The sequence below is a fragment of the Pleurodeles waltl genome, chromosome 12 (assembly GCF_031143425.1).
Source record: "Pleurodeles waltl isolate 20211129_DDA chromosome 12, aPleWal1.hap1.20221129, whole genome shotgun sequence".
NCBI classification, from domain to species: Eukaryota; Metazoa; Chordata; class Amphibia; order Caudata; family Salamandridae; genus Pleurodeles; species Pleurodeles waltl.
In genome coordinates this window covers 496,832,628-496,858,597 of record NC_090451.1, presented here as the reverse complement: position 1 = coordinate 496,858,597, position 25,970 = coordinate 496,832,628, and the positions used below count along the sequence as shown (strand labels likewise).

The 25,970-nt window shown below is 43.3% G+C and overlaps 1 protein-coding gene across 1 annotated transcript in view; it reads left to right on the top strand.

The window, feature by feature from the left end:
- The first annotated feature begins 747 nt into the window (after positions 1–747).
- The window catches only part of RSPRY1 (ring finger and SPRY domain containing 1), a 155,603-nt gene continuing 130,380 nt past the window's right edge, over positions 748–25,970 (top strand). The window contains exon 1 of the mRNA XM_069217218.1: positions 748–875. The gene's annotated coding sequence lies outside the window, so the exon portion shown is untranslated. The remainder of the gene's footprint in view (positions 876–25,970) is intronic.

Here is a 25,970-nt window from a genome sequence, read left to right as displayed (position 1 = left end):
GAGGTCTTAAGATCTTTTGTCACGTCTTGCGATGTCATTTCCTGTGAGGTCATGGGCTGTGATGGCACTAACTGTGATGCCACGTACCATGTCACACGCCATGTTGTCACTTATATACCGCCTAACTAGGTTAGTTCCCCCACTTCTTTTTTAGGACTTGTGCCTGGAACCCTGTAACACAAAAAGTGGCGTATCCCCTGCTCTCAAATGTAAAGTATGCCACATGGGTGGCAGAGGCCCATTTGCCAGCCACAGGCCTAGTGTCAGTGCCATAAACTTCAGCGGTGGCAGGCACAGCAGGATGGGAGTCCGTCTCCGGCAGCTGATCATCACGCACTCCCACCACCCTCTCTGTGTTCATCCCTGGTTGCCAGGCCACGGACCAACACCCTTCCTCGCCCCTCCTAGTTCCCTCTCCAGAATCTTAGTAGTACAGGAAAATCACAGATCCGCTTGACGTTTACAGTTCATTCCGTGACAGATAAACCAAGGCTCGCCCTGCCACCTCCGACCTGCGTTACTTATTCCAACAGCTGATGAACAGGTGAACTACTGAGATATTGTTTATGAACCACAGAGGCACGTGCGGATCCACAACCAATAAGAACTTCAGAGTTCAGCGCGCGCACTGGGATTGGCTGAGTTACTCCCAATAGCCAATCTGAGGTCGCCATACATAATGCGACTCTCCCCTACTCTGCACACGGCTCCAGACTGTGTTCAGCTTTATGATTGGCTTCCATACGACCCGGAAGTACTGATATACGGACAAATGTCATCCGTTGAAATAACAATAATGTACGGCGGATATTAAATTGAATTCATGGGAGATCCCTGCAAGTAGTGGACAGGTGGTCACCTTACTTCCGACCCAGGTAAACCTTCTGCGGCTGTATTTGGTTATCGTTCACGGAATGTGTAGAGTTCAACATTTGTCAATAATTTGGCCTCCTATTCCGAGTCTCGGTAGGTTGTTGCTTGTGGTTTTGGCCAATGGCGTATGCTCGGATAGACTGGGGAGGAGGGGTCTGGTTTTCCACAGAGTCTTTGTTAAATAAGAATTGTTTAATTCGTGGATTTTGTGTGAGTGCTGCTAGTACGATCCTGTGCCTTCATCTCTGAAATGAGACCACTTACTTCGTGGGGTTTGTGTAAGAACGGACATTACGGCATTATTCCTTGTGCTACCACGCAGCGACAGTGGTTAAAAGAAGAACTGAGTCACGGATACACCCAGATTCAGTCTGTCTCCATGCCTTAGTTTAAACGATGAAGTATACACTCCTCACCTGCGTTTTACACTTACTCGACTACACGTTCCGTAGTCTAGATAGGAGTACGCTCCTCTCGTCTGCAGCTAAATTTCACGTTGTATCATGATATTGGTACCCGAGTAATAAAGCTTTTAAGTAAATGCTGTCCAACTGGCCTCACAGCAGAGGTGATGTTGACAGGACTGAACTGACAGTATGTTTTTCTAAAATAATTTTAGAAAAGACATAGGTACGCATGTTTTATCTTTTCTTGTTTTCTCGCGGTCACCACCTGCAAAATTCTATTAATATATTTAAGAGTCCTCAAACTGCCTTGCTTCGGAAGGATAGCATGCAATTTCCCAGTTATGAGTCCCAAAGTTCAATATGCTTCAAGACGTGGAAGTGTGGGAGCCGACTTATTTGGGTCCGATAGAACATTCTTAGCTAGTGTCAAACTAGGGTGACCACCTGGCATTAATGTAAATTCTGGACAGGACTTAAAAAAATTCAGGACAAAGGGTCAAAATTCAGGACAAAAATTCAATAACAAACGTCAGTTTTACAGACACACGCAAGAGAGGCCATGCCTCACTACGTTGTCAGTGCATTTATTTACTCTTTTTTTTAACATAGCACTATTTTTGTGATTGCCTCCTGGTATGCTACATTCAGATGTCATATTACGTCCTTGTTCAGTAGTAAATTAATGCCCTTCAGTACTGCGGCAAGGCCATCCCCCACTACCCAAATCTACACAATCTTTCTTGAAGAGAAAGTAACAGCAAATGTTTGATTATGTTTCTGAACATTTTAAAACCCCTGGCAAACAGTTTGGGAAAGATTAAGGTAATTAACCATATGCTAGTTTAAACAAATTGAACAAAAACACCTGTCTTATCCCAACCGCCCATGGACTTTCAACCTAAAAAAAAAATTAAAGAGACAGGACAGATGGTGTGGGTGACAGTCTCACACCTAATGTCAGGATGTGAGGTACCCACAACTTGTCTGTAGTCTCACAGCACTAGAGTGTATGTCTGGGACTCTACATTTATCTCACATGAGTCTACTCTGCACTCTGACACTGCACCACTCTGCATTACTGCACTCTCTGCCACTCTTGTATGTCACTCTACTCCACTGCACTCTATTCTACTCCACCCCATGCCACTCTATGCCACTGCACTCTGCGCCAATGCACTCTAAAAAACTGCACTGCACGCCACTGCCCTCCACTCTGCACCACTGTACTCTACGCAACTGCTCTGTGCCACTCTACTCCACTCTACATCACTGCACTGACACTCTACTCTGCAACATTGCACTCTCTGCCACTGTACTGTATACCAATCTACTATTTACTACTGCATTCTACGCCACTGCACTCTATGCCACTCTACTCTGCATCACTCCACTCTATGCGACTGCACTCTACAGCACTATACTCTACTATGCACTGCACCACTCTACATTACGCCACTGCACTCTGCCACACGAGTCTACTCTGCCCTCTATGCCACTGCACCACTCTATACTACTGCACTCTTTGCCACTCTATTGTATGCCACTGTACTCCACCGCACTATGCCACTCTACTCTGTCCCACGCTACTGCACTCTAAACCACTACACTCTATGCCAGCGCACTCTAAACAACTGCACTGTACCCTGCATCACTGGGCTCTACGCTACTGCTATTATGCCACTCTACTCCACTCCACACCACTATGCCACTAACTTTTAGCCATGAACATCAGCCACTCTGGTGTATAACATGGCTAAAACACATTTGCAAAAGCAATAACTCTTGCGTAGACTAGACCTATTGGCTTTGCCAATGTTTGTTAGTTCTATGAGGTACGGAGGCCCCTGAAAGAACTGTGAATGTGTAAGGCCTTATTTTAAACATGCATTCAACGCCTCCTCAGGGATAGTAAACGCTATGTAAATACAATTACATCATATATGAGCTGCTACAAAATGTGCAAATACATTTTGGTTAAATAAAAAAAAGTGCTTCTCAAATACAGATTTTAATAATATACAGTTTATACCTAGTACAATTTTTTTTTTATAACACTCCATTAAAACCACACACTCCCCAACTCACCTTGGAACACCATTGCAGTACCTCTAAAAGAAAATGTATTTACCATCAGAAAGGTTCAAGTGACTCCTTTGGTTAAAGTGGATGCAGGTTTTCAAGCCCCTTTACATTTGCAAATTTACCAGTTGCCCACATTTGCGTTTCTTTAGGGAAGGAGATACCCTGGCAAGAAGGTCTCTTTCTTATCTGTCTGCCCCTCCATCCCTCCCATCACAGGAGACCCCCTGCCTTCCACTCCAGCTGGGGAAACTAATTTGCCTGTAATTTCGTCCTGCCGTCCTTTGTCCTTTTGGTGAAAGGCTAATATTACGGACAAATGGCATCCGTTAAGCCTTTCATCACGGACAACGGATGGCAGGGCGAAATTACGGGCAGTCTGTGAAATTTACGGATGGGTGATCACCCTATGTTAAACGTTTAGCATCACTCAAGCCTGCTTAAATTTGGAGACACGGAGTAGACAAAAACTTATGGTATGACAGGTAGACTACAGCCACTTTATCTTGTCTATATATACATGTGTTCCTTTTTACTGTAGCATATATATATATAACTGGGGAAACTACCTGTTTTGTTGCTAAAATTAAAACTGTTCGTCTACACTAGCAGTATTTGCTTGGTAATCCGAGGAGATCCTTAAGCACAGACGTTTAGCAGTGGACACCACCAAGGCGGAATGCTTAACAATTTCAGGAGTATCTTGAGGAAAATCGGATATAGGACGTCGGATCGTTGACCCCACCCTACCACTGTTTCTGCGCCCATATAATACTTGCTGAAGGGTAGTGCGAATGCAGAGAGTATTACTCTTCTGTAGCTGGCAGCCGTTTGATCCGTTTTATTGTTTATTAGGTTTGATATGCATGGAAGTTAAGATGGATTGTCCCCAGTATGGTAGTCATGCATGTGCCGAACTACTTGCGACACAGTTCCCGTTTCTTAATTTTTTTGTCTCTGGCACCACGCTAATTTAGTGTGTGCCCAGAGGCCTAGACCTTCCCATGCTAATAAGAGTTTCAGAACCTGTTCTGCGACCTGAAGCAGCAGACATAGCATGCCCTAATAGTGTGCGCAGGACTACTGTCCATAACCTGGGTAACGCCTAAAGTGGTGGCGGTAGGATACCAAATTTTTGAGAATCAATAATTTGGCCCCTCTTGCTGTATCAAATGGAGTATGGTCTGTTTAACTCTCTTATAAAATTCTGTTTTATGTGAAACTCAGATTCTTGCGCTGACACCTTGTGTCCATGTCAATTGCATATATGTGCAGTCAGTCTGTAGCACATGTATGGTAGTAGGCCTCTGTGTGTCTTAAGAGTCAGAATATGGGGATCAGTGGGATCCATTTTAGATTAACTCTGGTTTACCATGACACAAAATGGAGAGTGGATACAGCTTCTCCAGATAGTGGAAGTGTATTGACAGCTTTTCTGGAGCCAGGATGGAGGTAGAGCTACCATTACAAATCGGTGCAGTCCTTGTTTAGATGATAGCTGCAGAATAGGTATTCTCTGAAACTGTCATTTGTTGGTTGGTAGCAGTGAAAACTGTACCTGTTGTTAAAGGAGAGGAAGTTACTAGGCGTGTCCTTCCCTTTTGTCTGTCCACAGATTCTGCTTCAGGAAGGGTTACAACAGCCAGGTGCAGAGACTTTGTACTTCGTTGTGCCCATGTTTTGGTTACACTTGTTTGGGTCCAGGACCATTGCTAGAGTCTGTGAGAACCATCACCTTGGACTGTCTTTTCCTGATGCATCCTCTTTCCCCAGCAAATCGTATATTTGATTGTTGGTCATTAATCGATCTAAATCAATCTCCTTACTATATGTTGCTTGGAGAAAGGAGAGCTGGGGAGTACTATTTTAATGGATCTTCACAACTGAAAATAAATATAAAATGAATCTGTACTTCTCAGCTCCCCACCACCAATCACTCACATTGGCCTAGAACAAAGCTGGCCCTAGACACGCTCCAGAAAGACGATGTAATGCCTTAAGGGCCGGCCTTGGCGCTGGTGGTACCCTGTGCAACAGTGTTTGTTGGTGCCCTCCGATGACCACCTCCGCAATGGATTCCCTTAACCACCATTTAACAGTGCAACCTTAAGTCTACATAACCACTCTCTCTCAGGTGTATTTAATTAGTTCTATAGTGTCACTCATACCTGTGGATGGTGTCAGAGCACTTTACATTGCACACACGTTACACAGAGACAATCAATCAGAGGTGTATAAATCAGTTTATCAGAAATGTTACGTAAGACTGAGGACTACAAGATGTAGGAGTCACATGTCATCCATACTCGTAGGCTGTATAGTTTAAAAGTGCTTGGTGTGGAGAAGCACAGACTCAGCATTTAAGGCGGAACACCATGGTTGGGGGTTCTCTTAATAATAGGAATTGATTTCTACCTAAACAAACTTTTTTTTTTTGTGTGCAAAATTAGGATAATGAAAGACTGGGGAAAAAATCCTAATTCTTTAATCTATATCTTGCAGTATGCATGCAGTTCTTTGGTGACACATAATAGCTTACTGTTCCTTATTAGGATTTTAACTTGCAATCTGCAAGTAACAAAAAGGACCTCTCTAACAAAAGTAGTAACCCACTGACCTATTAGCATTATTTGCACTTTGCGATCTGCATGGTACACGTTCTTTGCAGCGAGCATATTTACCCCCTGCGCTATCTTAAATTTTCCACTAGGCAAAACTCTGATCTCTTTCCAGGCAGAACAATAATCACGAGCTATCTTGACATATTTATTGTTTCCTGAAAATTGCTGGTGGCAAGAAACCCCACAGCAGATGCATTTAAACCATAATATACCTGCAAAAACGGGGCCCCTACCAGAAGTCAGAACCCTGTGCAGTGGCACCGGTCACACCGCCATAGAGGCGGCCCTGAATGCAGACCTTGCTGTTGGACAAATTCAGATGACAAGATAACTGTTACAAGAACGCACTTATAAGCATAACAATAGATTTTATAATGTCACAAACCATTCCTAAGGGTACTTTACTGCTTGATAGTGCCCTTCAAATCAACATAATAAAACATTTTCATCTATGTCCGCATCTCATGGCCAACAGATAAACGTTACAGCTTGTTAGAGAGTCGGAAGCAAAACTGAACTTTGAATTCTTAATTCTCACTTAAAACGTTTAAGTGGAAATCCGTATTGATCTCTGATAAATGCCAGCACTCTCAACTATGGCGAGAAAAAGAGCTCTGTCCTACAGTGAGAAGCAATACTGTTTTTGTTGTAAAGATGCAGGAGGCCACTGTTAATGTGATGCTTTTCCTGCATTTGTATTTTTATTATTATAATCGGACTGACTGAATACGATCAATAATACCACAAATATTTGATTTCCAAAATTATTAATATAATAAACTTTATGGTTCTAGTAAACTAGAGCTTACTTATATTGTAACTATCACATTTAAACGAGTACTTCTATTATTTTGTGCCTCTTTCTGATAGATTTATTTTTCCAAAATCACTTTTTCATGTGTTCATCTAGTATGATAAGCCCTCCTAGCATAGTACACCATTTTTCTCACTTGCAGCTAACATTGTACCTCTTTTGCCTCCACTTTTTCCTTTTGCCTGTTTACCCCAAAACGTAGTACAAGTTTAAAGAATCTGAAACTACAGCAGCAAACCCTGTGTGGTGAGATAAGGGGACATCAGTGCAGTGAAGAACTTATCTTACAGTTTCTTGATACAGTTGTGTTGGTGCAGCTCGCTCGCTGTGTGGGAGGGGGAGCATGTGCATCTTGTGTGCCACAGGGAGTGTTAAGAGGTGCACTGTGAGGGCAGTGTAATGCCTTCAAGTACACCCTCTGCATTCTCATTGCACCCTACATCACCCGCACTACTTAAGCAATACGCCCACACACTGACCATACATCACCACACAACTTTCTGTTAGCCCTTGAAAAGGTTTTACCTTATTCATTCTTGCATTCTAACCCCACCCACCCCACCTCCCATTACCCTTCTTCCAGTCCTTCCTAACTGGTTACTAATTGCCTTCACTGGAAGGCAGGACCAGAATCAACTTTTAAGCAAGCATTTGCAATACAATCGGTCTCGCATTTGCTAGAGTTAGAGCTATAGGCGTTGTAAATGAGTGTTTTTTATCCATGTGTTTTGGTTTAAAATGGTGTGGATGTATGTGGTGTAGCGTGGAATTGTGTGGGTTATGCTATGTTGTGTTATGTAATGCTTTGCTGTGTTATATTATATTATGTTGTGTTCTGCTATGTTGTTACTGTGTCATGCTATGTTGTGTTATGTTGTATTATGATATGCTATGTTGTGTTGTGCCATGTTGTGTTAAATTATATTATGGTATGCCATGATATGTTATGCTGTATTGTGTTATGTTGTATGGTCGTATGCCATGTTGTGTTGTCATGTTTTATGTTATGCTGTGTTATGTTTTGCTATGCTGTGTTGTGCTATGTTGTATTATGGTATGCCATGTTGTGGTGTTATGCTGGGTTGTGTTTTGTTGGGTTGGGTTGTGTTTTGTTATGCTGTGTTGTGTTATGCTATGCTTTTGTGTCAGCTGAAGGGACAGGAAACTCAATCCGCCAAGCTAGGATGGAATAAACACCAGAATGCAGGCACTTTATGATTTGTTTATTTTGTGAACCTTTATAACGCGCTCAAGGCCCCCAACAGTGGTATACAAGGGACGCGACAGCATAAAAAATATAGAGAATGGAGAGGGATATTTTATTTTCACGAGGGTGGAAGGAAAGTTAAAAGTGCATTGTATCCGTCCAAAATATTCTGAATAAACAGGGAGGATTCATACGAGTTCACGCTGCTGTGCCTGTTCACACTGAGTGCCATGACCAGCAGGCAGAGAGAAGCAGCGAGACCAAAGAAAATAATTGTTTGCCCACGCTGAATTATATCAGCAATTGTGCAGTTATCCATGTAACAGAGGCAGACTGCATAGCGTGACAAAAGCAGCCTCAAGGAGAAACACACGTAAAGCATTTACCAATTAAATCAAGTGAGTTCTGAAAGGCAAGCCCACGAACGAGTGAAAATGATGGGCGTGGTTAAAAGCCCACAATACTAACAGGTCAAAGCGCTTGTGTGCTCGACCTAAAAACGAGCATTCTCACTTTTAAATAATTTGTTGTGCCTATGTGGGAGTAATCATGCTGCATTGAGTATTCATCGTTAACCACTACACATTCTTCTTTTTTTATTGTCTATCAGGCTGGAGGCTGGTAACTGCTTTTCAGGGACTATCACTTTTTAGGTGCACCTCTCCACCTCCACAATATATGGTCTTCTTGAGTGGTCATGTTTTTATATGCTTTTTTAAAATTCTGGTTGCATTGAAAATATTCTCACAGGGATGCCATTTACGAAAGGCTTAAAACTGTACATCTCTTGCAGTAATCAGTTCCCTTGACTGAACTCCTAATGCTTTTTTCCAGGTCTAGAATCAGCTCTTGGTGACTGCTTTCCTTCTGTGGAATTTATTTTGATGGGCCTTAAAAGCAATCACATATGGGTGCCCTAATAGTGGCTAGTATTGTTAGAGATCCTGACACACCCAGGTAAGGGGAATTTGGTAGCTGGCTTGATAATAGTTAGCCCAGCTTGTCGATTCCCAGTAAGATTTCAGCATGCTTGTTCTGAGACCTATACTATCTGCTTAGAAGTAAGGAACCTCGACGCGCAGAAACTGATTATCAAGATGCCATGCTAGGTGTCGAACAGTACCAAATGACATGCTCAATGCTTTGCCAGTACTAACAGTAATGGAGAGGAGTGTCCTTTTCTTGGAACTCTAGTGAATATGCCAGGATCATTCTGGAGTAGCCAAGGCACCGCTCAGGGAATTGTCTTTGGCATAACCCTTAGCTTTAGCAGCTGACCCTGTCTTCATACATGATCTAAAATAGTTAAGCTATACTGGGTTATCTCAGGCCGGTGTGTTTGTGTTGAATATCTAAAAACACTTGATTTACTCACTGGTTAAGAAAAACTCACTTGAAAGTACCGGATAGTATTCATTTTGAATGGCATTAGTGCTAGTATTCGCACCAGAGCGTGTAGTAAGGTAATATTATCTTCCTTCTTCATCCAAAAAGCACAATAAGAACCAGAGAGCGAAACCATGTTAATCTTAATCAGTAGCAATTAATTCAGAGAATATTTTCACAGTGTCTGATTCTTTTATAGAAATTGAGGCTCTGCTTTCAGTATCCTGAGCTCCACCATTACCTTACAGAGGTGGCATAAATTCTTTGACAGGTAAGGGTGAATCAAACCTTTTTAGGTCTGGTATTAGCCAAGACCTTCTGATTTATCTAAAATTATATATACAATATACTTATAGGGATTTTCAGATAGCCGCCATCATTCATTGGCCTGTTTTAGTATCATTCACATTTATTTCCGCACACTGCAGCAAATGGCATGAGACAAAGGGTTAGTTGACCATTGACTTCAATATGACTGACATCATTCTACTACTTTTTAGAAGTAGTACATGTGCACAGAAAGTAGCTCCCTTCAGTGCCAGGGATGCTCATGACAGTGAGACTAAAATATTGTTCTTTTTATCCCATTTGTATGACATATTTCACTGAACAAAACAAAGGTTGAAGTAATGGTGTAGCTAGGCAAATGTCAGTGACAACATTAACATTTTGAACTCAGAAAAATCACAGAAATGCACCAGCTATAGTTAGCATATCTAACTATAACTTGTGCTCCCACCGTGGTCTGCTTATAACCACACATATAATATCACTTGTGACGTGTTTATGACATCACTGACGACATCATCCAATGAGTGTGTTAGTTTGCTTTATAGTTCTACCTACTTTTGTACATCCTGCGCCCAGCTAATGGTTCTAAGTGTTGACAGAACACATATGTTCCTAATACATCAGAGGTGTGTAGAGGTATTGAACACATTATAAAGCCTTATAAAAGAGTAACCCGGTGTGCAGGTGACAGCATGTTCCGCACAAGTGTTTTTTTTTTGGTACTACAGACAATGTTTCTAACAGAGCGAAGATTCTGCGTACTACATGCTAAGTATTGGAAGTATCCTTGAGTTATTAGACAGAATCGTCTCAGCATGACAATTTATTTTACATTGCATAGAAGACTGCGTGCACCAGATAACATCTTATGTAAATGTGCTTCTTTTGCTTCGTAAGATGGGCTGTCTTTAAGTTTTAACCACATTTTGAAGTTTGCAGATTGTGTGATCTTTTGCACCTGGAGATCTTGGTTATTTTAAGTGACTAGCTTCTCTTTGGACAGATTTTGCTCATAGTGAACACTGTTCTTAGTAGATACTTTTTAATAGTCTGTGGTGTATTTCTCATGAGAGTTTCACTGCCTGCAAACAGTGTGGTAGAGAGTAAACTGTCTCCATAGCATAAACACTGTTTATAGTACCCACTTTACTACTCGTATCAACTTCATTTTTCAGTGTAGGTTTGATGACTGAGGGGTTTGAAACAGATTAAATCTGTGCACTCTAGGGCATTTGTTTTGGAACCGAAGTTAAGACGGAACTTAGTTTTCAATGAACAGTTGTGTACAGATAGAACACAGTTTCCCATATATCTGTGGTTGATTCTTAACGTGTACTAAGCTACCCATGAAGTGTATGGTATAGGGTCAGTGTTGCGCATAACACAAACTTGCTCCACCTATGAGTTGTATCTGTGATGACAATAATGTTTATCTTATTCTGATCTATTTTGTACTTATTTTCAGGCTTCTAATGACATATTAGTTTATAGAGTAATGTGTACAAAAGAAGCTTGGATGATGTAATCAGTGATGTCATAAATTAAGTAATAGAATATGCCATACGCAGTGAATGGAGGGGTGCATGTTATAGTTAGCTCTGCTAACTATAACTGGTGAATATCTGTGTCCCCCCGTTCAAAACATTAATGTTGTCACTGACATGCACCTAAATGTAACATTACTTTCACCTTTGTTTTTTTCCAGTGAATTTCTAAGGTTTCTTTGTAAACAAAAACGTTTCTTTTTATCTCACCTAACTATAATGTTACTTTAATCTTTGTTTTTTTCAGTGAATTTCTACTGTGTTTTGTTTCTTAAACATAAAGTAGTGTTTTATTATAATGCATAAAGCCAATCCTCTCTGCTAAGGCTTCTCAATTGGATGACAAGTGTGTGTAGTAGGGTATGGGGAGGGACTGACCTCTCTGCTGAAACCTCTCAGATGAAGGGCCTGCATAGTTGAGTGTGGAAAGGGACTGACCTCCAGCTGGGACCTCTTCCCATTAGGACATACATACCTAGTAGGGTGTGTGGTAGAACTGACCTCTCCACTGGCATCTCTCCCCAGGTGAGAGGTAAGCGCAGTAGACTTTTTGTAGGGACTCGCCTTATACGACAAATGTGTGCAGTAGAATGTGGGGTGAGACTATCATCTGTGCTGAGAACTCTCCCTTGGGTGATGGGTACGAGTAGTAGGCTATGGAGAGGAATTGGCCCATCTGCTGAGAGCTCTGACTTGGATGACAAGTTTGCATCGTTGAATGTGAGGAGGGACTGACCTCTAACTGGGACCTCTCCCCTTGGAAATGAGGGTGCATAGTAGGGTGTGGGGAGAGACCAGTCTCTCAGCTGAGAACATTCCCCAGGGTGACTGATGTGCATATTAGGCTGTAGGGGCAGAATGGCCTCCCTGCTAATACGTCTTCCTAGGGTGACAGATGTGCATACTTGAATGTGGGGACAGGCTGACCTCTCACTGAGACCTCTCCCCTTGGGGGCAGGCTTGCGTAGTCGAGAGAGTGGAGGGAGTGGCCTCCCTGCTAATACCTCTCCCCAGGGTGGCAGGTGTGTGTGTAATAGATGGTGGGGAGGCCACCTCCAGGTGACAAGTATGTGTAGTAGACTTTGGAGAGGGACTGGCCTCTCCACTGAGACATTTCCCTGGAACAACAAATACGCAGAATAGAATGTGGGGAAAGGCTGGCCTGTCTGCTGGGACCTCGCCCTAGGGTGACCGGTATGCATAGTAAGGTGTAAGGAGGGATGGGTCTCACCGCTAGACAAGTTGATGGGCGTACTAAGTAGGGTGTGAGGAGAGAGTGCTGTCTGTGCTCAGATCTCTGCCCAAGCTGATGGACAATGAGAGTAGGCTCTATTAAACAATGCAATCTCCAATAAGAGTGCTTGCTACAGTGACAGTGTATTAAGAGATCACATACTCCATTCAAGTTTTCATGATCCCGCAAGATCGCAACATTAAAAAAAATATTTTTTTTGCATTTTTTTCATCAGTTCTTGTATCTTACAAACCTCCTCTCAATAACTAGGGGGACATTATGCCTTTCTCCTATTGTAGTGTATTGAGAGGTCGCCTACCCCTTTCTACTTTTCATGATTCCATGAGAGTCCCACAAGATTTCAATAAAAAAAAAAAATCGCATTTCTTTTGATCACAGTACTTATGTATTACAATACTTATGTACTACAGACCTTCTCTGTCACTAGGGGGACAGGATGCCTTTCTCCTGCCCCCTTTTTAGAGTATTTTTGTTCATTCTGGCAGCACCTAAATTTTTTCCAGTATACAGTAATAGTAGCCATTTAATTTCTAAATCACTAACAGCCAGCCAATCGGGGTGGTCGCTCCTGCAGCACTTGCAGGGGTCTCTCGCAGGAGCAAGAAGGCTGACTGGGGGGAAAACAGGCCTCTTAACCAATCACAGTGTTCCATTTTTAGGGTCGAGCCTGCGTCGCATGTGTATCGCTAGCGAGACGCTTTAGGTATTAGAAAAGGGCTCGGAGCCCCGTCGACATCACGTCAGTGTCTTTTATTGGCAAGTTGGCTTGCCTGTTAGAATCCGCTTCTTTTGATTAGTGGAAGGCACGCATACGTTATGCCTTTTCCGATGGTTAGCCCTCCTCGAGCGCAGCGACCAAGTACAGAAAACAGTAGGTAGTTAAAGATGGGACTAGTTTCCATAGGAAATGTTTTTTATATGTTGGCAATAACTTTGGCGCAGTATGATTAAAACCTCACAAAATTTTCAAAACTAGTACACCACTCACTTCAGCTGCTGTCTTGCAAGTTTTGGGGTTATTCGTCAACCAAGGAGCAAGAAAAAGGGTTGTGTGAGGGGTGGGGGGAGGAGGTCCCAAAATGCTTTTTTTCTCATGCAGTTTTCTCATGTCTAGATCTTGGTCCAGAAAGCGCCCTTTTTGTTATTCGGTGTAAATCCGTTCAGTAGTTTTGGAGATATTTAAAGCTAAAGAATATAGATGTCTAGGGATGCGGATCCTCTGCGAATCTTGTGGTCCTCATGCTGATATCCGATTGGCTGCTGACACACCTTCCCAGGGCTTCATTTATAAATTGGAGGGGAGCTGTGCGGACCCCCCTCATGAGGTTCTTAAGAGCCCCAGGGACAGCCACCTCCCTGGAGCTTTATTGGGGGGGCTGTGGACACCTCCCCCGTTGTACCTGTAAGGCCCAAGGGACCACCGCCTCCAAGGGGGCACAGATACCAAATAAAGGAGGAAAGGGGATGTTTTCAGCCCTGGGGTACCACCACCTCCCCTGGTCTGGCTCTAAAAAAGAAGGGATGTGGGCCACGTGGCCTCCAATTCTAGAGCCATTAATGGCCTGATGGACCACACCCTTCCGTGGGCCACAACTACCAAATAAAGGGGGCGAGGAGCCATGTAAACTCCCACCTCCCCCACCCATGGAGACCACCTCTCCGGGTCTGGCCCTATGCGCCCCCCCCCCCTCCATTAATGACCCTGGGGATTGCCACCCCCTCCTGGAGCCATTAATAGCCCTAGGGACTGCCACCCCGCAGGGCCATCTTCCTATGTCCCGGGGTGCCCACTCTCGGTACGTAGTAGTTTGTTGTCACTTGACAGGAGCTATGACATCTCAGCATTTCTTGCTGCTCCCTGCGTGCAGGAGCAAGGGGATCGCAGGGAGAATTGAAGCTCCCCGTGGTCTAGAAGAGTCCACAGTTTAGCGCAAAACTCTTTTTGGAAAAATAAGCAGGTGAGGCAGCATTCTGGCACTGATGCTCATTTCACAGAAATTAAACCTCAACGGGAAGCACTTATGTATATAAGCATAGCAGGTGCCCCAGTTAAGGCTCTGTCTCTGTAAAGGACAAATCCTCCCAACTTCTTTAACTTATCGAAAAGGCAAAGCAAGAGTGTTCTCTCTGCAATCCACCTTGAAATACTTGATGGCAGTGAATGCATCTTTGCTTTGTTGAAGTGCAATCTATCCTTCATTGACTGTGGCAAATGGGATCTTTCCTCCGGTCCTCTCTCCTGGTGAGAGTAAAGTCCATTGTTCATCCTTTTAATTACAAGTCTGCAAAATGACCTCAAAGCTCTGTTTGTTTTGCCCCGTCCCATATACATTAGTGTTATGCAACAGTCTTTCCGTCTTTTTCCACCTAGATGGACTGCTTACCAAAAAGTCCCTGAGCGTTCCTGATGTAGAGGAATATGAGCATATCTCCACCAAACAAAGTAGCACTTACTTGATGTAAATGGCTCTCCTGGTGAGAGCAGAGCCAGTCCTTCATCCTATTAATTGCTATGAGTATGCAAATGCACAAAATAATCTTGAAGCTCCTCCTGTTTCGCCCAGCCCTGTGGTGGCCATGCATGGCGCAGGTTTGGATGCTTAGTGGGGGTTGTCCACAGGCCAGGACTGCGGCCAACCGACGCTGCACACGGCCAAAGGACGTGTAGGGCATGGTGTTGGATGCCTACTGGGGTCTTTGGACGCTTATACTTATCTCAAGACACTCTAACTCATGATCTAAGGTAACTATAGCCTGCACCATGCACTGCTACTTACCCCCATATAATATATCAGTAATGACATCTTCCGTGACATCATTGATAGTATCACGGCAACATTTGCAATAAACGTATTGATAAGTAAACCGTGCATGGCGGGGGAGTGAGTTAAATTTACTTTTAAAGCACAAGTTATAGTGTATTGAGATAAGGATAAGTGTAACTGTTTTAAAAAAAATAATGTTTTTATGGATGTGTGCATGTTATATCTGAACCGAACTATAACACCCCTCTAAGCTTTCGTTTTGAGTGAATATAGATATGTATATATTTTTTTCACTGAAAAAAAAAAAAAAACAAAGGTTAAAGTTATAGCTAATTGAATTTCTCAGTGACAACGTTGATCTTTTGAATTTCTAATTACCTGGGCAGTTTCTTATAAACAGCTGAAGGCACCAGTTTGTCTCAGTTCCAAATTGTTACTTCTGCTGAGTGCAACTCCAGCAGGGTTCCTTCTCCTGCAAATCACCAAGAACAAACTGAGCTTTCTCTGGCTCAGCACCCCTTCACATCACAACACTTCTTAAGCCATGCAGCAACAATGTAAACTATTGCTTGAACTATGGCCTTTTTTATTTTTTTTAACTACCTCCTATATTAATCCCGCAAGACTCTTGTGGGATTGTGAAACTCCTCGTGGGAGGTCCAGTAATTCACCGCCCGGGTCTCGCAAGAGGCTTGTGGGATCATAAATCACCTCAGTAATTTCTATGTGTGTTTTGCAAGCCTCTCGTGAGATTGCAGGTGTACATGCAGCAAGCTTCTCTTCCTGAAGCTTGTGAGCTTCTCTTAATGAGAGTATTGTGGAATCCCTACAAAATTGTAAGGAAATATTTGTATGTAGGACAGAGGATCCTCTCCATTGAGACCTATCTCTTACATGACAGGAGTGTACTGTAGGGTGTGGGTAAAGACTAGCCTCTCCACAGAGACCTCTGTCTCAGATGAAAGGTGTCCGTACATACATAGCAACATTTTAGTGGAGCAAAGTGGGATATGCTAAAAAAAATAATAATCTGAGAATGTTTTTCCCCCCTTTGACTTCACTGCAGACAAAATAAAGCCATTTTTGGCTTAGAAAAATCAGGAGTCTTCCGCCTGAATCGGGTCTTTTGGCGTATGGGTGTACATAGTACTCTATGTGGAGGGATTGGCCTATCCAATGAGACCCCTCTCTTGGATGATTGGTGTGTGTAGCAGGGTGTGAGGAGAGACTGGCCTCTTCCCTTAGACCTCTCTCTTACATTAAAAGTCTGCATAGTACGGTGTCTGCATGGATTGCCTTCTCTTTCCACATCCCTTTCTCAGATAACAGGAGTGCGTACTAAGGTGTTTACTTGGACTGCCTTTCCTTTCAGACCTCTCTCTCAGATGACTGGTTTGCATAGTGGGTGTATGGAGAGAGACTGCCTCTCCACTAACTTCTTTCTCTCTTTCTCTCTCTCTTTCTCTCCCGTTCCAAGTGTATGTTTTAGGGTGTGTGCATAGGTTGGCCTCCTCTATCAGACCTCTTTCTCAGATGATGGCTGTGCGTACAAAGGTGTGTACATACATGGACTAGCCTCTCCTGTCAGACCTATATCTCAGGTGATACATGTGCGTATTAGACTGTGTATATGGTCTTGCCTGTCCTGTTGCAGCTCTGTCTCAGATGACAAGTGTGTGTAGTATGGTGTGTGGAGAGAGATTGGTCTTTCAATTGAGACCTCCCTTGGATGACAGGCATGCATAGTATGCTCTGTCCAGGGACTCTCTTTCCTGCTAATACCCCTCTCTTTGAAAATGAATGTGCATAGTAGGGTGTGGGATTAGACTATACCCGACTCTGCGAACAGTGTAGTATAGCATAAACTCCTCATAGAGTAAACACTGTTCACAGTACCCAATTCTCTGCTGATATCAACTTCATTTCTCAATGTAGGTTTGGTGAGTGTCAGGGATTTGAAACAAATAAAAGCTGGCCATAGTAGGGCATTTGTTTTAGAACTGGCATTCACTATTTTGGCTTTCTCTGAAAATTTTCATACAGATTGAACACTGTACTCAATTAGGGTTTCCACTGTATCTGTGGTTAATTGTTAATGTGAACTACACTACCTGTGAAGTGTATGGTACAGGGCCTATGTGGCAGATAGCCCATGCTTTCTACACCTAATGGAGTTGTTTCTGTGATGGGCTTAATGATGCCTTGTGTTCTGAGTTATTTTGTGCTTAGTTTCAGAACTCCAATGCTATAGCCGCTTATAGAGCAATGTGTACAAAACAAGCTTGGATGATGTCATTAGTGATGTTGTGAGGTCATTAGCAGTACAGTTTTTTTTCTTTATTTGTTTGGCTTTAAAATGTTAATGTTGTCATTGACAAATTCACCAAGCTATTGCATTACTTTAACCTTTTTATTTCAGTGAATTTCTAAGTTAAAAAAAAAAAAAAAGAAAACCGACCTTTTCACCCTATCCCATTACTTAAACTTTTTTAAGTAACTGTGTGTGGCAATGCATCATAAACACATGGTTTTCAACATTTCCTGAGTGTGGGTACCTCTTCCTGATACTCTTAATAATATTTTGTGGATCTCTTTGCAGCACACAAGTGGAATGTGTTTTCATGCTGATACTGTGCTTGGGGGTGGGGTTGTGTGTCTTTTTCTAAAGGAGTATATTTGTGTAAGTGAAAATTACAAGACAATCTGATGAACTGAACTAGCACCCACGTGGAAAACCAGTTTTGTTCTCCTCGTGTGGCATTGTGCTGCAATCTTCTGCTACATTTTTCTCAGTCTGATCTTTGTGTTTTAAAAAAAAATTACTTTCCCCTTTCATCGAATTTGAATTTGAATTCACTCCCACATGCCACCAGACTGTAGCTGGCATACAGTGCTTGCAACTGTAGTTGACACCAGGCCCTAATGGCACAAGGTTCTAAAGCAAACAACATCCTTTGTTTGCAGTATATAGGGGACACAACTACAGGGTATTATGCTTTACTAATATCTAAGTAAAATCATGAAATGTATATGTTATAAATTAAGCATATATTGTCCAATTTCAAGCCAGTCTCATTTTAGAAAAATGTTGTTGTGATCTCCGTCAGAACCATCTACTTGCTTGAGGTTCCAGTTACATAAGTATTCACCATTAGCAGTGAACATCCCCATTGCTGTACTGGGTGTAGGATTGATTTACCCCAATTAAATTTGAGACTTGCGTTCAACCAGAACACCCTCAAATCTGCTTAATAATCGTTTTCAGCTATGTTGAGAAGTTTTATTTCTCATTAAGACTGGGCTACAGTGAAGGATACTCTAAATGGACCGTGTTATTTAATGTGATATTGTTAGTTGCTTGATTGGTTTGCAGGCTCATTGCTGTTTTTATTTGGTTTTACACCTTTGGCAGGTAGCATCTCTTGTTTTAGTTTGTGAGTCACTGCAAATGCTTGAGAAAGGTTTGTTCTTCACTCGGGGAAGGCTATTGGGCTATTGTCTGTTAATAGAATTAAATTACATTAAACTGAGCACTTAAAGAAAATTAAGTTAGAATACATTGTTTTTTTTTGTTTTTTTTTACAAAATTAATTAAAAGAAAAAAAACCCTAGCCATTCCTATCAAATGTCTGGTAAAAGACTGACTGATAGAATGAGATTTTGCGCAATATTTTAAAACCAGAGGTTTTCAGAACTGTAATTAGAAAATAGTCTAGCAAAAGGTCTCTGCATGAACATTTTAACATCTAAAAAACACAAACATTTTCCCGTATTCTAAATGTTCCATCTGTGACAATGTAGTGCTTTCCTCTTAGCTAGTTTTTAAGCACTAACATAACACAACAGAAATGCACTTCTGAGGTCAAAGAAGACTTTTATTGTTGTTAATTCTTCCCCAACCACAATATTTATGAATGACGAATTAGTAGCTTTCAAGCCCGCGTTAATCAAACAAAATATATCAGTTTGCAATATACACAGCAGGTTATATTTATAAGATATTGAATGCAAAGCAAAACAAATACTTCACCGTGTGGGAACTATTTACAGCTTCATCTTTCTAAGGTCTGCAAGCTGATGACCCCTGTCAGCCGCGAGAAAGAGATTCATCTACCCACACGGGATTGCTGGCAGCTGGCGCCAAGCTCCAGCACGAGGTCCGGCAGATTCGAATCTAACCCTCTGCAGCCTGTTACATTCGTTACAAAGGTGTGCCCCCTCCTCTCAGACCTGGGAAACTGAGCAAGCCTTTTGGAGACTGGCCAGGTCTCCAAGACTACTCCTGTTCCCAAGCTCAAGCGAAGAAAAACACCCATGTACTCTCTCTTATCATGTCTAGTCTACTGTGAGAAAAACATCTTGGTTCTCTGGTGCAAAAACACAGCTTGGAAAAATACAGCTTGGATTCTCAACTGCAATGTCTAACTCCACGTTAAAGGCAATGGGCAGCTAACCTAAATATCAAATGCAATGTCTAGTGTCATATCAAAGCCAACAGGCAGCTAAGCTGAATACAAAATGCAATGTCTAATATCATGTCAAAGCCAATAGACAGCTGAGCTGAATACAAAATGCAATGTATAATATCATGTCAAAGCCAATAGGCAGTTGAGCTGAATATAAAATGCAATGTATAATATCATGTCAAAGCCAATAGGCAGCTAAACTGAATACATCATGTCAAAGCCAATAGGCAGAATACCTAATAGCATGTCAAAGTCAATAGGCAGCTAGACTGGATACAACATATCAAAGCCAATAGGCAGAATACAGAATGTAATGACTAATGCAGTGTCAAAGCCCATAGGCGGCTAAACTGAACAAAACATACCATGTGCTACTGGTGAACATTGAGCAACTAATATGCGCAGTGGTGAAACACAAAGTCATTGGTCAAAACAAAATTTAACAAATGGCAGTACAGACAAAGAATATAGGATTATTCCTAATATAAGTATTGCTACTTCCACCTATTTGATCTGGTAACCCTGAAATATAGGGGGAAAACATTTTCCATACATTTGCATGTAAAATGTCTATACCTGGAGATTAAAGTCATCTTAAAAATAAGTTGTCTATTTCCGTTGCTTTAAGTAAGAGAAATAGACAACTTATTTTTAAGATGATCTTAATGTCCAATTATAGAAATGTTACATGGCTATGTGTGTGTGTGTATATGTATATGTATGTATGTGTGTGTATGTATATATATATGTATGTATGTATATATATATATATATAATTTTTTTTCAACTCCTGGTTTGAGACCGGTGAGCCAGGCAGCTGAATCCCCCACTAATCGAGCATTGAGTGCATTTTATGCTTGCATCTGCTTTACTACGAGGATGGTCCAACTATGTTTGCTGAGTAAGAGCTCATGTCCGCACAAATCAAACTTATATTACACTCCTTGTATGTTAGCAAGTGAAGATACCTTAGTGAGCACACACTCTTCAAATCCATATCGGCGATGAGGCACCATTCAAGTCAAACTACCTCGATCATTGTATTTTGAGATGGACTTAATATACTTTTCCACAAGTGATTCTCCAGGTCATGCCAAGACACTTTATGATCAGGGGCAAGTTATTCCACCTTATGTAGTGTGGGTGTCATTTTGCTCTTGAAAGCAGATTTGATGCGCAGCATTAAAAGGCCACGGAATTATTTAAAAGTTCTAAATTTCACTTTGTCCAATTGTCTTATGGTAGTGTGAGGTATAGAAGGAAACAAAGATATATTAAAATTATTCAACAGGGTTGCAGCCCCTACCGTGTGCCTATTCTCTCTTCACCACTGGACGAGTAAACACATCTGAATTGTCCACCACCTGTTTGCATGAGGAATGTCCTCACCACTGGGTTTGCTGATCCTGATGTATGCATAATTTCACAGTGACTAAGAGTCTGCAGCCACCTTCCAGTAGGCTCCCTCACACTGTCTTTGTGGTAGCCATCAAGTTTGTTTAAAACAAACAAAAAAAAAATCTTTTAGTTTTGATGTTTTTTGCAGCACTATAATGTACTTGAATAACAGTTTTGTTTTCCGTCTCCCCTCCCCCCCCCCCCCCCCCCCCCCCAACAGTGAAATGGCAAGCATTGTTACAGAAGTACAGACCAACATCATTTGTGGACAAAAAAGTCCTAACACATTCTAAGGATTTCCTACCTCGTGTTGGTGCAGTCAGGCTATTCACCCTGCCTCTTCCCCCCCCCCGGGGCCACGGAAGTTTCATATGTCAGGTTTCGGCACCCGTTAACCAAACCTCAAGGTCTCACGTGTTCCCACTCACTCCTCTGCATCCTTCTGCCATGGGTCCTTTATTTTACCATGCTTTTGTGGGCATGCTCCAGCCGGTATATTGGTTCCACTGCTTGTCTGCACCACTCCATTTTAGAAGTCCAATCTCTCCCTGTCGGAGGGAACTCGCTCCTCCATTTGTGCGTGCAATGCCCCTACTTGCCACAGCTAAGGCTTTATTGCAAAGGACCAACAAGTATCTGTCACCTCCCCCAGATCCCCAGGGCTATCCAATGGGGAGTGAGCACCAGTGTGTCTCCCACCTCATGGGACAGTCTGTTTTGTATCTCTGACCATTATCCACATAATTTTGGACATTCCCAAATCTTATGTAGTAAGGTACTCTGCCTGCTGCCTCCACAGTCCGTGGTAGTGGCTCCCATCGCATGCAGCCTCTTTTGTGTGAAGTAAGCTCTGTGGAAAAGTTTTAGTTTAATTAATCGAAATACAGCCTGAATGCCCACTTCCCCAGGTACCAGCATGCGTCGGCACCTCACTGGCCATCCTCTGCCTTACCCAGGTCTCCATCCCATTTTTCTCCTAATGTCTGCAGGGCAGGTTGGCAGTGTACCAGGAGTGCAGAATATATTTGTCAGGTGGTGTTCCTATGTAAGGTAGTCCCCAGTACCCTGTATTCCAGCCCTGAGTGTGACCTAGGAGGCATTTAAGTATTGTATTAACCTGCATATACCGTAGTAACTGACTCCCGATAGGTCGTATTGACTCTGCAGAACTTCAAATGTCAACCATCCCTTTTCACTTCTCAGGACCTTGAGTTGGGAAATATCCAGTATGTCCCATTGTCCGTGTCCCAGCGCCCCACATAGTTTTGCCAATTTTATTGGAGTCCAATGGTGGTGTCTCCAGGGTCAAGTGGTCGGCACAGCCCATCTTACACAACGCTGGTTTCCATATCTGGACTAACACAACTGTGGGCTCCAGGAGGTACAAGTCTCTATCTGGACCTTATAACCTCCTCATATAGCCATGGGGATCCCTTGAGTCTGCGAACGACCAGTCCTTTATTAGTAATAGTTAGGCTGCCCAGTAGTAAAAGGGAAAATCTGGGATGCAGTGTCCCCATCCATTGGCCGTCTGGTCAGGGTGGAGAGTGCCATGTGAGGTTGCCCTCATGACAAAGCAGGTTCCTAGTCTTAGCCTCCACTGCCTGAAGGAAGGGGGAAAAAAAGTATTAAGAACTTTGTATGGCAACTTTTGTAGGCTATATAAGAATTTAGGAAGGTAGATAATGTTATATAGTGCGTCTCAGCCCAGTAAGGAGGGAGGAAGGCCACATCACTGCCACATCGCAGCGGTATTCTGTCAGCATCCAGTCTAGTTTTCATTTGTAGAACATTTGCAGTGCTTGGTTACATATATGCCTAAATATGTGAACCGGGCCCCTCCCATATTAGTAAATTAGACAACTTAGGGCCAGATGTAGCAAAGGTTTTTACCCATTCTGCGTCTATGGGAAAAAGTGTTCGTACATATGGCCCTTAGTCCTTGGGTGCCAAAATGTAAGTGGGTAAACCATTGATTTTCCCCAGTTGATCCGAACGACCAAGAATGAGCCAAAAATGCAGATGATCTCAAGGACTCTCAGGGTGGATCCTTCTGGGTCCGCTAGGTAGAGTAGAACATTGTCTGTATGTAGGAAGCTGGCTCTGTGCACACTTTATCTAATTTTGATATTGTATCTATAGAGTCCAGGGATTCCCCAGTGGCTTAACAGAGGCTAAAGTAGATAATACAAATGCTCTCTTTTGTGGTAGTGTGTTCAAGCAGTTAGGCTTATCAGAGGGTAGTGCAAAGCATTTGTTGTACACACACAGGCAATAAATGAAGCACACACTTAATTACTAACTCCAGGCCAATTGTTTTTATATAGCAAAAATATATTTATCACAAGATTCAAGTTGCAGGTAAATACATTTGCAAGTAAGAACCCAACATGTGTACGAATACCACTTTATTTCAATTTGGCTAATTAAATGGTTTTCAATAATTTATCAAATGTATTTTAAAAATTTAACACGGTGCAAGTTTCAGAACCAGTTCTAGGGGGAAGAAAAGTTAGTACAGTTTTGAGGTAAGTACAAGACACTCAGTTCCAGTCTCCAGGGTTTAGGATGTCCACAAGTTGGGGTTCAAGTTAACCCCAAACAATCACCACCACCAGCAACACAGGACCAGCCGGGTGCAGAGGTCAAAGATGATGCAGGCTTTAAAATTGAGCCCTATGGAGACTGGGGGCACTCTGAATCTGGCCTGCTTACAGGTACATACCCTCATCTTCGGGGGGCAGAGCTTGGGGGTGGGGGTTAGGTGAGCACTGGGAGGGCCACAGGTCAGCACCAAACATACACCCTCAGCTGCACAGGGGTGGCTGGGTGAAGGGTGCAAACACAGTGTCAGGCTCCTAATGCTTTTCAATAGGGGGAGCCCGGGGGTCACAAAGATGCTGGAGGCTAGGTCCAGGGGGTCGGTTCCGTAGAATCACAGGCTGGACAAGGAAGAGGTGAACCCAGGGTGGACACTGGGTCAGAGTTGCCTGGGGACCAGCTCTAGTCGGTTGGGCCAACTTGACACGAGGCTAGGTCCAGGGGGTCGGTTCCGTAGAATCACAGGCTGGACAAGGAAGAGGTGAACCCAGGGTGGACACTGGGTCAGAGTTGCCTGGGGACCAGCTCTAGTCGGTTGGGCCAACTTGACACGAGCCGTGGGCATCTGGTGCAGAGTGGGGCAATATTGGCGGATCCGAGGCGGTTCTGGAGTCCTTGCCTGGAGTTCCTTTCTGGACGGGGCTGCTGTCCACGGGAGATCTTGGTCCTCTGGGGTGCAGGCAGTCCTCTTGAGGCTTTTAAGAGGTCGCTGGTACAGCAGGATGCAAAACCTTTTAGAAGTAGGGCCTCAGAAGCTAGAGATCAGCCTGTAGGGCTGGGGCCAAGTAGGTTGGTGTCTTCAGTCTTCTCTGTTGGGGGTCAGCTTAGCTGTCCTTTCTTCTTGAGGTCAGCAGGAATCTAGTGAGCTGGGTTCAGGGGAGCCCTTAAACCCTGGATTTAAGGGCATTACAGGGTTCAGAGGGCAGTAGCAAATGGCTACTGTCCCTGAGGGTGGCTACACCTTTCTGGTGTCCACTCCCTATTGGCCCTTTCCCTCCAAACCAAGGTGGAGGATTCTGCAGGGAGGGGGGGGTCATCTCAACTCCGCTCATCTTAGGGGTGGTCACAGCTGGAGTGGTCACGCCTCCTTGTTTTTCCTAAGTTTTCAGCCGGACTTGCCACTAAAAGCGGGGCTTTGTCCTGGGGGCGGGCCTCTCCACAAGCTGGAGTGCCCTGGGGCACTGTAACAGGAGGCTTGAGCCTTTGAGGCTCACCGCCACATCTTACAGTTACTGCAGGGGAGGAGGTGTGAAGCACCTCCACCCAGTGCATGCTTTTGTTTCTGGCCTCAAAGAGCACAGAGGCTCTCACCCCCCCATGGGGTCAGAATCTTGTCTCTGGGTGGTAGACTGGCAGAGACTGGTCTGTCCTGCACTAAAGGACTGGGTAAAATACTGGGGCAGCTCTAAGATGCCCTCTGTGTGCATTTTCCAATAAATCCATCACTGGCATCAGTGTGGGTTTATTGTGCTGAGAAGTTTGATACCAAACTTCCCAGACTTCAGTGAGGCCATTATGGAGCTGTGGAGTTGGTAATGACAAACTCCCACCCCATATACTTAGTATGGCCACACTGCACTTACAGTGTCTATGAATGGACTTAGATACTGTACGGACATATTGCTCATGAAACTATGCCCTCACCTGTGGTATAGTGCACCCGGCTTAGTGCTGAAAGGCCTGCTAGAGGGGTGACATACCTATGGCACATGCAGTGGTTTGTGGGCACGGCAACCTGAGGGGGATGCCATGTCGACTTTACCTTGATCTGTCCACCAGCACACATAAGCTTCATTGCCAGTGTGCATGTGTTTGGTGAGGGGTCCCTCAGGGTGGCACAAGATATGCTGCAGCCCTTAGGGACCCTCCCTGGTAACGGGCCCTTGGTGCCACTGGTATATTTTACAAGGGACTTAGCTGTGTGGCAGGGGTGTGCAAATTGTGGCACAATAGTACAGTTTTAGGGAAAGAACATGGGTGATGGGGCCTGGTTAGCAGGATCCCAGCACACACTCGGTGAAGTTAGGTTCAGATTTCAGGCAAAAAGTGTGGGGGGTACTGCAAACAAGGCGCCAGTTTCCTACACCATACCATCAGCTTCTTCTCCCCTCCTGCAAGCTCTTGGTCACCATCTTACAGAAAATACACCAAAGGTAGAGAAGTCCTGTTATTTATTGGCTTTGTCACAAGTGCAGAATTGCTAGGGTAGTGGGGGGTAAAAACATTTTTTTTTTTTTTAAATGTCGCCCAATACTATCCACAT